This window comes from Zonotrichia albicollis, chromosome 1, assembly GCF_047830755.1.
Source record: "Zonotrichia albicollis isolate bZonAlb1 chromosome 1, bZonAlb1.hap1, whole genome shotgun sequence".
NCBI lineage: Eukaryota > Metazoa > Chordata > Aves > Passeriformes > Passerellidae > Zonotrichia > Zonotrichia albicollis.
This window is the reverse complement of record NC_133819.1, coordinates 79,314,016-79,327,841: the sequence shown is the minus strand read 5'-3', so window position 1 is coordinate 79,327,841 and position 13,826 is coordinate 79,314,016. Positions and strand designations below refer to the sequence as shown.

The following is a 13,826-nucleotide window of genomic DNA, read 5'->3' as shown; positions in this document are numbered from 1 at the left end:
GCAGCCTTTTTTTAAACTAACAGCTCTTACTAAATGTAAAGGTATTCTATATATTAGACACAATAACAAAATCTGGAGAATAATCCATTTGGGCTAACATCGGACTTGAAGATAGAGTCTCGCATTCTCTGTCTTGTGGTGTGTATTTTTCCCTCTCAGCTTTTTGGAAAGGATCAATAGCTAAATGATTCTACTCTTTGTGCTCAAATCCAAGCCTGGAAAGGCTGAAATTTGAACTCTAGGATTCCATCCTAGAGCATCCTAGCACTTTGCTTGCATAAAGTTAGAGGATTTGAGTGCTGTGAGGCCTGGTGATTCTCAGTGTGCCTAAATAAGAGCACATTTTTCAAATCTGATTGCCCTCTGAAATTGTATTAAGACTGAAAAACATGGAAATTTAGGCAGAACTCTGTGGTCTTGAGGGGTGACCATTCCTTGATTAAAAACATTAAGGATACAAAATAATACACCCACCAACTTTCAAAATTATGACTTGTGACACATTTGTCATTTGTCAGGCTCACGGCATCAATCAAGTCTTGCAGCCAGTGACTGGAGTAATTATCTCATCCAGTGTTGGATTTAATTATTTTAAGAGACATTTTCAGGACACAAAAGAGGTAAAATGTTTAAATCACAATGATATGGAAACAAAAACATTCACTATACAGTGTCCTTAAGATTTTGTGCTTTTTGTTTATAACAAAACATTGACTTATATCACCTGTCGTGCTACAGAGTCAATAATTACTAATGAAAATATATTGACTCTGTCATTTCCACTTGGGCCAGAAGTCTTTCTCTCTTTTCCTTTACTTGTTCTTCCTCTTTCTGCCAGCTGTGTACATTGTGTGAACACAGATTTTCAGTTCTTGAGCTTCTGTTTTGCATATTGCCTGCTCCACTGATTTTTTCCATCCTTGAGTGGTCTCTATGTCCTGATATTTGAGTGCAGTATTTTGTATTTGAGCAGGCCTGCAGTGAACATTTGATGGCACATAGTGTTATGATGTCCTCTTGCACAAATGCTTCTAGCACCTTTCAAAAGGCATAAACTCAATCTGTCCTACACAGCAAGCAAAAATAGCAACTGTCTACACTTTGTTTCTATTTAGTAAACATCAGAGTAGATACTGTGCTTGGCTAAGGTGTGGATGAAATAAAATTTTTATAAAAGGGAATGATTGTTATAGTTGGGACACCGTGTTATTGGAAATGGTGGGATTTTCTAACTTGTTGAAGAGAAACATTAAGCAGGAAGAGAGCAGCAATCTGACTCAGTGCTCATTTGCCAGAAAGAAGTGGCAATATTCTCAGAGTGTGGAGGCTGAATTGTTTTTTTATTCCCATCTCTTGCTATATCAATATGAACTGAGGAGATTAAAAGGGATCTAAGCTCAGGTTTTGATATTAAAAAGGAGAAACATTACTGGATTACACCTCCTGTCCTGTGCTTGGCATTTCTCTCCCTACTGGGGTCTGCACCCACAATAATTATGTACGTTTTCAGTAAGATTACTGGGCTGCCACTGCAGTTAGTATTGACAGTACTGAGGGATTAGTTTATCTGAGTACTCAGTCCAGGGGTGCACAGTGAGATCTGACAGAGCTGAATTTCAGATACAAGACCAAACTCACAGACCAAACTGGTGATGACTCACCAAAAAATCACCTCATGGAGAAAAAAAAGGAAATAAAAAGAATTTAGCTGCAGCAAAATTCTGACTTGAATCAAGAATGATCTTATTTAAATGTGCCAGAGGAGGAGCTGTAACGTGCTGGATTGGCTGTCTTGGATATCTAAACAGTGATGACCTCTGAGGTTAGGGTGGTTTTTCCCTTCAATAAATTTCAGCATTAATAAAGTGGGATTTAATAATGCAGTGTTGGCTTATACTTATGACCGTCCCCCTTCTTTACTCTTTTTAGTTTTGTACATGTTTGTCATCACATTTTTCTTCCCACTTACCCCAGTATGGGATAGAATTATTGGGACTTCTGACTTTTTCTGCATCTTTTGCAGATTTTGGTCAGTTTACTTGGATAAAAGAAAATATACTAATTTAGGTCTGTTATTATTTTAAAAGAACAGCTTAATTACATCTTTCCACATTTATTTTGCAAGACTAATAAATCATATAATCTCAGGGACAATTATTTATATATCAGTATTAGTACTCTCATATCATACTTGTTTCTACTTTAAAACCATCAGCAGTGCAAATTTCATTTTATCACACCACTCTGATTTCTAATGCCATTGAGTGCATTGAGTGCTTCCCACAGGGACTGATTTCATCAGAGGATTAGGTAAGAACCTGGTTTAAACAATATAGTTCCATTTGTACTTATCTGCTAATTAATAATATATTCTTAAAGAATCTTTATGCTTGCATTTTAACAACTTATTTTACATAAGTCAAAGACAAGCTTGTGTACCAAAATTGCATTTTCTTAATAGTCATATTCCCGTAAACTGGCCATTTGGAAACATGGATGTAGCATGGAAAATATTTTGCAACCTTAGTATAATAGTGTAATTCCCTACTACGAGTGGGAATGCAATAAATGCTGGGGTTTGGTTCTGTTGTCTACTCTTGGCTAGCACAAGACCTCATAAACTCTCTTCAGAAGTTTGGGTGGCTAAAATCTAGCTACTGGCTCACCCTGAATATTATCTGCAAAAATATGAAGAAACGGGAGACCTTGGCTTTCACTTTTGTAAGGCCAAACGAGCCCAGTCTTTGTGCACTTACCAAGGAAAACACACATAACTGGCAGTGATAAGGACAACAGAAAGAAAACATTAATTACATTGAGCAGCATTAGAGTGGAGGGCTCCTGCCGTGCTCACCAGTTACTTGCTCTTCACAGCTGCCTTCCCAGCTGGGGGCTCTAAATCAGCACTGAGAAGAGACAGAAATGACCATAATGTATTTCTTTATGGTGACAATTTTCTTCACAATGTAGAAAGGTAGTTCTCATGTAACACCCCAGACTTCTGTTTTCCAGTTGAGTTGTGCTTATTTTCCCCAATCACTGCATAAATTCAGTCAACTGAGCTTGTCTTGACTCTGTTAGGACTCTGATCTCTGGACAGCTTTACAGAAAATGATAAATGCAGAGACACTCATTGCAAAACTGATGTGTTTTGTTTTTACTCGGAAATGTTTTCTACTTCCCTCCCCTCTTGCACAGCATGCATTTAAATTATGCTTGGTCAAATTCTCAGCTGCCAGATGCAGGATGGGGGAGGGAAGCATCTCTGAAATTTATGTTAATCCAGTGACAACTAGAAACTGTTTGGTCAGGGTAGATCCTAAGATCCTCTTCCCTGAAAGATCAAACAGAGACATGAGAGACAGAATTTGGTCTCAACAAATATTAAATACTTACACAGTAGCTCTATCCATCTTAAGAAGTTACCCATATTTTTTCAGGTAATTCAGAAAAAGAGAGTATTTCTAGGACCTAATAATATTTCATCTGAATTCCAGCAATCTACCTGTAATTAAATGAGTTATGCTTAAAAAATTCTTCTTTTCTGTCACTGACTACAATAGAAGGAGAGTTAGGGGTGAGCTCAAATGTAAAGGTCTAGGTTAGGTAACACAAATCTCTCCTGAGGCTCTGTTTACCTTGGTGTTCATCCTTGACAGGGAAATCTTTGTAATTTAAACAATGGCTTTTCTGCTCTTTGTATGAATGTGGTGTGATGCACCTTCTTTTGATAATTGATAGATATTCATCTGCAGATACAGCAGAACCTCCCCATAATGCCTTTCACAGATGTCAGTGCTCCAAAAGTGAGGGATGAGACACTACTAAATAAATCCCCAGATTGTCCAATAAGTCTGTGGTCAAAATATTCTGCATCAGACAATGACATTTTAAAATGCTAGGCAAGACCTTCTTGCTTTGTTTTAATATCTTTAGGTGAAGGCTGATCATTTGGAGTTTGGTGGTAAAGGTTGGTAATGTAGTCACAGGCTTTGAGGGGATGTGGATATGTATATTTTAATTTTTCATATTTTAAAATAATTGATATTAAATTTTTCTTTGTAAATGCATCATTTACAGATATACAAAATTTTCATTAGCAACCAGATTTTTTCCTTGTCTTCGACTTTTTACTGGTTTCGTTCTTACATGCCTGGTGTTACATTGTGATGTGCATGTGACATTTATTTCAAAAAGATTTTGCCTAATCAGATATCTACCTCAACATCCTTGGAAGACACTTTTAGTGTAATCGAGGTCTCAGATTTTGCCCAACAAATTGCTGGCAAAATACTTAAATACCCAGTGTTTTAGATATGATTGAGTACCTCATTAACACCTTTTCCAAAAATGGTAGTGAGAGCAACTCCTATAATTTGTACCTTGGAAGAACTTCCACTTCCTATCAACCTATGGTGTGTTTTTCTTAGCAAATTAACTGAAGATCCTTCCAGGAAAAGTCTCCGTGGCTCTTTTTTGTTAGTAGTGAAAAAGGATGAAAAGTACAAAGTGTGTGTATCAGCAATATGTAAGAAGCAGCAACGAGGGCATTAGAGGAGATCCTTGCTCCAGGATGAGCTTTCTTTATGTTACTGGATGCAACCTTTAGACCCAGATCTATCCAATATCTTTACTTTGGTAGACACTGGAAAAAACCAAGCAAAATCTGGTCCTGGTTTCACCACGGATTTCCATTTAATTACATGACTGTCACACAGTCTGGTTTCTGATTTCCAGCCAAATCTTATGTAATTCTCCACACTGAGATAGCTTGTCAGTACAGCACAAATAGCTGTCCTTACAGTTATTGGAAATAGGGGGGGAAAAATAGTATATCAATAATCTTGTAAGGCACACCTTCTAGACACCAAACATACTGAGAAAAGGAAAAACAAATCCCATGACACTTTCAGGCCTTTTATAGCTTTATCTCTTATGGTTTGTGTGTTTGTCAGTATTTTCACCCTGAATTTTTTTCCCCATGGGGCTGGAACATACCATTTTATGTTTTCCTCAGTTTTTCTCATAGCCTGCTTGATTTCAGTATTCAGAGCTCTTCACTATTAGTCTGATGTAGGTAGGTGAGAAGTGCCTTGCTGTGTAAAGAAGCCAAATAGCCTGACATTGAAATGCCCTGTTAAGTGCCAGCAAAAGGTTTCATCTGCTCAAGATGCAGGCAAAAAGGAGGAGAGAACTCCTGACTGAGTAGAGCTCATAATGTCATGTAGGGATGTACATGTGCCTGGCTTGAGGGGGCAGTTCCCACAGCATTTCTGTCTGAGGAGCTAGAGTAGAGAAACAATACTATAACTGTATCTGTACTAGTAATTTTTGTCAGATGCCTCATAATTAGCTAGATGGGAATACATTTTTACCAGTATAAAGAAATTAGGAGTGATCCTTCACTGTAGCAACACAAGGTATCTGAAGCCAAATCTGTTGCCGGACTCCTGTGCATATGCCACTTTCCTCATATGCCACTTTCATGTGTACTATAGATGTTAAAGAGTGGGTTCAGAATTTCTGTGTTCTCTGTGCAAGGCTACATTCAGTCTGGAGATGCTGCAAAAAGAAATTATTTGAGATTGTGCTTGTGAGACCTAGAAGCTGGTGTGTGATGTGCATCCAAACTGATCCAAATACTTGCGATGTGGCTGAATCCTCACACAGCAGGGACTGATGAGAATATGAAATGTTTACAAATCTGTTCTTTTTGAAAACTGTGGGAAAAGGGTGGAAGTTCACTTTAAATTAGAGTCGAGGGCATGGAGAGAGAAAGCCTTGTGAAATGGTACAGAAAGTGTCAGGAGGAGAGAGCTCCAGCACCCTGTGGAATCAGGAGAGCAACACAACACATCACGCTATCACCAAGAGGGAGGTCATAAGCCCCAGTAAAGAGGGGAGGGCACACATTCACACCCCTGTTCCAGCCTGTGCTTGTTGGGAGGAGTCCTTTCCCCCTCCCTGGAGCAGATCCAGCAGGACTGCAGGGAAGGAGCGCTGCTCCCTCCCACCCAGCCTTTCCTCCTCCGCTACTGCGGCATCTCCACTACTCCGGGGTTTCGCAGGGCTGAGCTACCCAGATGCTGTTTATTTTACACAACGTGGAAGATAATTGCATTCACGTAGAAGTACTCAGAGAGATTTTGTGTATGCATTCGTGCATGTGCATGCATGTGTGTGCGTGTGTGTGTGTGTAATATTTTAAGCTGTCTGGCACATTAATTTAGCCACCTGTCCTAGCCCCTTTCTTCTGCACAAATTAGATTGTCTCAAGGGAGCCTGTGCAGCTGATTGGGTCTGCCTCGTTACTAAGGCAACCCTTCTCCTCACTGCTGTATGCTTTATAGCTCAGCTTCACCAGGCAAAAGATGGAAGAGAAAAAAAAAATAAATAAACGTGTTTCAGACCCTGGGGATACCAGTACTTAATAGATGCTCTTAGCAGACTTATTTATTCAGACAAGAACACTGTTTCTAAATGTGGAAGTGTGGTGAAGCAAGTAAAGTCAAATATATATGAAGGGGATGATAAGGACCAAATTAAAGGCTTTTACAAATGCCGTATGAATCTTAAATTAGCTATGCTGTGTTTAGTTGATGCAAAGGTATCATGACAGGATATATCAGCAGCTGTCCCTTTGAAGGTCACCCTTGATTAGGAAGAACAACAGAAACTCTTTATGCCAAAAAAACCCACAAATGTAGGGAGGAGTCTTTATGTCAGACTGGCTACAGCCCAAATGATGTTTTATGATCATTTTTCAGAAAAAAATTTTTAGTTTGTTCCTGCTTCCTGCTTTTAGGCGATTTGTATTGATTGAATACACCGCAGATATGGTGTGCATTTTATATGAAACAAGGCATGATTTCTTCTTTGAAGAAGCACTTCTTGATCTCATTATTTCTTCAGCAGCAAATCCAGGAACATGATAAGCAAAGTAAACATGATTATGCTCAAGGATGGATAACTGATTAAGGTAATTATGTACACAAATGAGAAGCAGGGATGGATCTTTGAGCTGTAAGTTCTAACCTATCCTGTGAGGACTTGTGTTCAAAGGTAAAAATTTGTGTTTGCATGGGCACAGGGGATGTGCAGTCATAGTCTATGATGTAGCTGTTTATGTCTTCTTGTGGCCAGTCCATTAATTGTAGATAATCGCCTCTGTATTTTTATGTTGAGGGGATCAAGGGAAACGTTGTTTGGACACTCAAAAGTCTTTGTGTAGATAAGATTGCAGGGAAGATATTCCAAGGGTGTAGATTTGTTTATAGAGGGATTTAGATGCTTATATCTCATACATATTGCTCTTAACAAAAACAAAAAAAGAGGTTCTCAAGGAAATACAGCAAGTTGGATTTTTGGGCATAGTGCTTGTTTTTGGATCTTAATAAATAGCAAAAATCATAGAGTTATAAAATGCCTTGAAAGAGACCTAAAAGATCACCTAGTTCCAACCCTCCTGACAGGGGCAGGGACAACTTTTGCTAGACCAGGCTGCTCAGAGCCCCATCCAGCCTGGTCTCAAACAAATCCAGGGATGGGACAGGTATAACATATCTGGACAACCTGTTCTTATGCCTCATCACTCTCACTGTAAAGAATTTCTTAATATCCAGTCTAAACCATTGCTGCTTATCCTGTAAGAACATGATTTGTACATGGCCTTGTAAAAATTTCTTTCCATCTTTCTTGTAGCCTCCGTTCAGGTATTGGAAGACCACATTTAGGTCACTTCTGTAGTCTTCTCTTTTCCAGACTGATCAATCCTAATTCACTCAGCCTTTTAAGAGAATCCACAGCCTTTTAAATTCCACTTTCTGTTGCCAGACCTGCTAGCATTCCAGACAACATCCAGCTCAAGGTAGGAGACCTGACAAACCTCACTACATTTGACATGGTGAGGAGGAATACAATTTCAGGAGTTGATATCCTGTAGGACACATGATATGTACCTCCTCATGATTCCTTGAGAAGCAAGCTAATATTTTTATTTAATTTCCAGTAATACAAGTGGTACTGATCATGTGAAACTCAAATCTTGTTAAAAGTTAATTACAGAATTTGATGCCTTTCCATGCTAGGCTGCACAGACAAAGGTCATTTCACTGTTTTGGAAGACCTTTCATTTCCAGTGCAAGTCAAAGTAAATAGAATGTTAGTGGATTCAAACTACTCCAATATTCATCTCTCAATTTACCACACTAAAATTTAACTTCTGCTGCTCACTTCTAATTTAATTTCTTTCAGTTTAAGATTTTTTTTAAAGCAGTAAGAAAATAGTTTAATTGTCAGTGATAGTCTGCAATCTGCATATTTTCCCTTGAATTTATCAGAGTGTAAGCTTTTGTAGATTTCTTTATCATTTGCTCCAGTCTTGGCAGCTTGAGTGACTTGAACCTTGAACTAAGAAAATGGAGATTCAGCTCTGAAAGTTAGAAAAGAAATATGTATCTGGAAACTGAAAACACATGTTTAAATGAGCACAACTAGGTAACAGCATGATTAATTTCCACTTGGAACAACTATCTCTTAATTTTATCAAGGAATGGTTTTGAACTTGTGCCTTAGTCATTTGTACATTATTTGGCTTGGTGTAGTAGAAAGAATTATGTGCTGGTCTGTTGTGTAGAAAACAGCAAGCTAGACATATTGCTCCTTGTACATATTCAATTTAATTAATATAAATTCCCTTCCATTAGGGCAAACTGAAAATCTTCATTTTTTTGTGGTTATTAAGATACAAATTATGCAATTTCCATTTCCAATGATCTTAACTGAAATCCAGTCTATCATCAGTAAGTCTGTGATTTTTATGAGAGAATTAATGAGTCACCTTGTAAAAGTCATTTTTTCCAAGGAGTAATTTTATTAGGTTTGTGTGGAAGGGGGTGCTACACACAAGGGGATGACTTGTGTGAGAACCTGCTAGAAGCTTCTCCGTGTCCAACAATGACACAGATTGGACAGCCAATGCCATCTGACTCCAACAGGGACACACCACTGGTCATGGGCAAGCATATCTGGGAGGACATATTTGAGAAGGGGCGAAAAAACTTTTGAGGCAGCAGCTGCAGCTGGAGACAGGAGTAAAAATATGTGAGGGGAGCAGCCCTGCAGACACCAAGGCCACTAGAGAAGGAGGGGAGGAGGTGCTCCAGTCACTGCAGCAGAGATTCCCCAGCAGCCCATGGTGCTGACCATGGTGAGGCAGCTGAGCCACTGCAGCCCTTGGGGGTCCCTGGAGGAGCAGGGATCCACCTGCCGCCCATGGAGGACCCCATTTTGAAGCACGTGGATGTGCTAAAAGGAGGTGGTGACCCATGGGATGCTCATGCAGGAGCAGGCTCCTGGAAGGACCTGTGTAGAGAGGAGCCCATGATGGAACAGGTTTGCTGGTAGGGCTTGTGATCCCATGGGAGACCCATACTGTTACAGCCTGTTCCTGAAGGAGTGCACCCTGTGGAATGATGGACTCTATGCTGAAACAGTTCATGAAGAACTGCAGCCCAAGGGAAGAACCTACCTTGGAGAAGTTAATGGAGAACTGTCTCCTGTGGGATATACTGATGCTGAAGCACAGAAAGAGTGTGAGGAGTCTTCCTCTAGAGAAGAAAGGAGCAGCAGAGATTCTAGACCAAATGTGTGGTGAACTCAGTCCAACTCCCATTTCCTGTCTCCTTGTGTTGCTGTGGGTAGGAGATAGAGAAATAAGGAGTGAAATTGAGACCAGAAAGGAGGGAGGGGGTGAGGGCAGTGTGCTTTTGAGACTTATTTTAATTTCTCATTATCATACTTTGATTTGATCGGTAAAAAATTAAAATAATTTCCCAGTGTTGGGACTGTTTTGCCCCAATGGTAGCTGGTGAGTGATCCCTCCCTGTCCTTTTCTTGACCCAAGAGCCTTTTTTTTAAAATATGGGTTGCAATATAGGTTGTCTCCCCTGCCCAGCTGAGCAGGGGTGTGATAGAACAGTGTTGCTGGGTACCTGCTATCCTTTCTGCATGAACCCACCACAATACTGAGTGTTCCAAAGAATTACCTCAAGTATCAGAAGATCTTTTCTTCATGCGCCCTGTTTTTATGTAGCTGTCTCATGCAGTTCTGTCTTATGTAAAATGTCTAATTTTTATCAGAGGCATTTACTGTTTAACAATACAGAATTGTAGAGACAGAATCCTTAGCTCAGGTTCTTTGAAAAGACTACTTTGAAAAGGTATTTATTGTCTTTCTTGCCCCTTCCACCTACTCCAATCCTATGAGGAAACTGTTTTTCAGCTGGGTTGCTTTTCTATATAGAAATATGTAATTCCCAGTCAGTTTTTAATAATTTCTTTTGTGTCAACATAGTCTTTTAACTTCTGTCTTTCTTGTGCTTATCACTTGGTGCTTCTATAAACACCAATCAGACCCTTCTCATCCTTTAGGCCTGGCCTGTAAAACAGTCAATCCATTCTTGTAAAGGTATCCTTTTCCTGAACAACCTAAATATATGCTCAGATACATAAGCAATCAGAGGCACACAAAACACAGATGGGTCTTAGTAATGCCTAGTATACTTAGATAAATATTTGTTTAAGTCTACTGGGAAATACCTTGTCTAAGTTGTCCTAATGTGCTGGGGACACATTTTCCTCTCTGTTGTCCACATTACAGCCACCCATGAATTTATGTTCTTGAAATCTTATTATTTGCGGACCTCCACCTGACAAATTCCTATAGCCATGGTGTGATCTGGTATTTGGTATAATTAAATGCATCCTGTTTCCTCTGTCACTCTTCCTAATGCAAGCTCTTCTCATTTTGTCATCTACTAATTGCAGTAGCAAGTTCTTACTTTAGAACCCAGGTGAAGAGAACAATTGCTAATGAATTTTGGGTTGTGGCACTGTAAAAGAATTAAGATCCCTGTGAACAGGACTGAACTGTATGTAAAGCCATTCACAAAGACATTCTACCACCTTTTCTGCCTGCATTGACCTTTAAACACCTTCTTCCTGGAAAAACTTATTGTCCTCATTGGTAAATGAAGACAATAGTTCTTAGTTCTAACAAGCTTCCTTCAAAAGCAACTGCTGTGGCTTGTCCCTTCACCCAGGTCTCTCTCTATCTTATAAATCTTCATAATCCAGGGTTACAAGATGGTTCTCCCCCCCGAAGTGTTAGAAACCTTAAATAGGTTCAAATGAAATCCTTTATTTCATCTAAAGATTGGTTATTTTATTAGATTAGCCTGCTTCATCATATGCTAAAAAACACTAATTTTCTTCAAAAATTTCTTTAAACTTTACATACTAGGGAAGCTATTTCAGTTGCCTTGAAATTGTAAGTTCATTATGTATAATACTTTGAGTGGGCCTTACAAATATATAGAAAGCTCATGTTTAACTTGTCTCTTGTACTTCCCCTTCCCCATTAAATGGGTCGTTAAAATACTGATTTCCCCAAAATTTCCAGGAATTTATATCAGTTCTTCCAAGAATTCTAGAAATGTTATTTTCATATCTCTCTCAATCTTAGCACAAAAAACTTCTGAGCTTTGTTTCAGCACCAGCTTTGATAATTACCATGCTGAGACATACATTCCTACAAACAATTTTATTTGTGCCCCAGGTCCAGAATTGCATTTGTTTAAAAGCTGAGGTAAAATCTTCACTTATAGTCATTCATATATTGTCTTTATGTTCGTTGTCACTGTGTAATGGCCTGTCCGCCTTTCTACCTTCTTAATTAATGTAAATTATGGACACTTTGTAATTGCTTTTAATATTCTTAGCATGATTTAGTTCAGCCTCACTTCTACTGAACCATACATTTCCCCTATACTTTTTAACCTCTAAAGAAAAATACTGTTTGAAATATTATTTGTTATTTCTCTGTACTTTCACCTGCTTTTTGCATGGTAGTTATGCATTCTGTATTCAGCTCCTCCTTTAATAGGTTTTCTTATTTTTAGGCATATTCCAGAGAAATATTTATACTTTCTATTTGAAATCCCAAGTTTAAATCCTTGAACTTTTCAGTCTCCTTAATTTCTCAATGTGTTTTTCCCAATGAAGTAACTTAAATTATAGGTACAATTAATCTTTTTCATTATTTATTGAAGTTAAAGAGATTTCAGTTCATGATGACTGGATCCATGCTCATGTTTTGATGCCCGGTTCTCTTAAAACATACTGCTTAGTTAATTTATTTTTTAAAACTTAAAATAGCTTCATCATTTGGCAATTTTTTTGGTTACTATTGTGATACTACTTGACTACTCCACTTTTGCAATATCAGTTTCTTAATCTCATGCAGTTTGTTGCTGCTATTTACATTGTCAGTTCTACCCTTACCTCCATTTGACCACTGATTCTAGACCAAATATTATCTACTACTCTAGAAGGATAGATCCATGGTGTTACTGTTTATTGCTTTAATTTACAAAATCATTATCACAGTCTCATGTCATTTACATCTCTTTTTATATACATTTCCTCCTGAACTCCATGTAATACGCACCAGTTTGAGTCTTGTCTCATATACAGTTCTGACACATCTCTCAGTCCTGCAGCACTGCATAGTTATGGGACATGTATGCATTTCTTGTCATTCACTTTTATGGCTTAATCTTCCTGCATTGGTATATCAACATCACAATTTGACTTTGCACCATCCAAATTTTTAAGCACAGTATTTCATTGCCTGTATAACTGACTATAGACACTTTAAAATAGTTTTCAAAGAAACATAAATGCATTCTGGGAAAGTGATCTTGCTTTGCCAAAGCCAGTACTTGGAGTTACATCAAATTTATCTTTTTCATCTGAAAATCAAGAAAAGGTGTAAAAATTCTCTGCACTGTATAACATATCTGTACTTTATCTTACAGCGTACAGTTTGATGTCTCAGATATAGTCAGGAGTATGGTTTCTATTAAACTAGGAAACACCTCTCTCCTAGTCTTTCCAATTAAAGGACCAAAATCAGACAGTAACCTGTTCATCATGATGGTAAATGGTCCCATTTACTCACTAAATTTTGTTCTTCACTATGAAACTCTTGTCTATAGAATGTATGAGCAAAAACACTTAGACCTCAGATGACAAATAAACACAAAGCCTTTTTTTGACTCAGATTTCTCTACATTTCTGTCTTTTGTGTCTATGTGTCAGATGTATTTAAGCATTACTTTGGTGAGGCTTTTTTGAATCAGAGTGGTTTTGAATGCTATTGTTCAATATAAACACGAGACAAAACAACGGACACAGAATGTAATTTAATATTGATACACTGTAAGAGTTCGGCAGAGTGATTTAATTAAATGCTAGTGGAAAGGTACTTAACCTTTTCTATTAAACAGAAATTTATGCACAAAATGCAATGACAAAGACAGTTTGCATTAAACACTGACTTCTTTTAACTAAAGAGCTGTGGAGAGATTGATTGCATTTGCTTAAGAGGGAGTAGTGCTGCAAATTTCTTAATTCAAGTGGCTTCCATTTAATTGTCAAGTGGCTCCAGAAAAGGAACAACTAGCTGAGAATAAATGAGACTCTTTTGTTTCTGCTCCTTCACAAGAACCCATGTTTATAATTGAAACATGCAGAAGATTCATATATTGAAAGGATCTTGTGCTTATGGGTTTGGTGTCTAAATATCCATAACCAGAGGGACCATCAGGGACACTGGGAGATTTATAAGCCTATCCCTATCCAGTATTCCCTAGACCACAGAGGGAGAATATTTCAGCTGTGGGAGATGTTGTCTTTCTCAGAAGCCCAACATACGCTTTCCTGTCAGGCACATTTTCTTTCACTGGCCACAGTTACTAAGGAAA

The 13,826-nt window shown here is 38.3% G+C and overlaps 1 long non-coding RNA gene across 1 annotated transcript in view; it reads left to right on the top strand.

Moving 5' to 3' along the window:
• Nucleotides 1–6,366: 6,366 nt before the first annotated feature.
• The window catches only part of LOC106629269 (uncharacterized), a 49,720-nt gene continuing 42,260 nt past the window's right edge, over nucleotides 6,367–13,826 (top strand). Inside the window, exon 1 of the long non-coding RNA XR_003379622.2 lies at nucleotides 6,367–6,979. This is a non-coding gene — a long non-coding RNA (uncharacterized LOC106629269). The remainder of the gene's footprint in view (nucleotides 6,980–13,826) is intronic.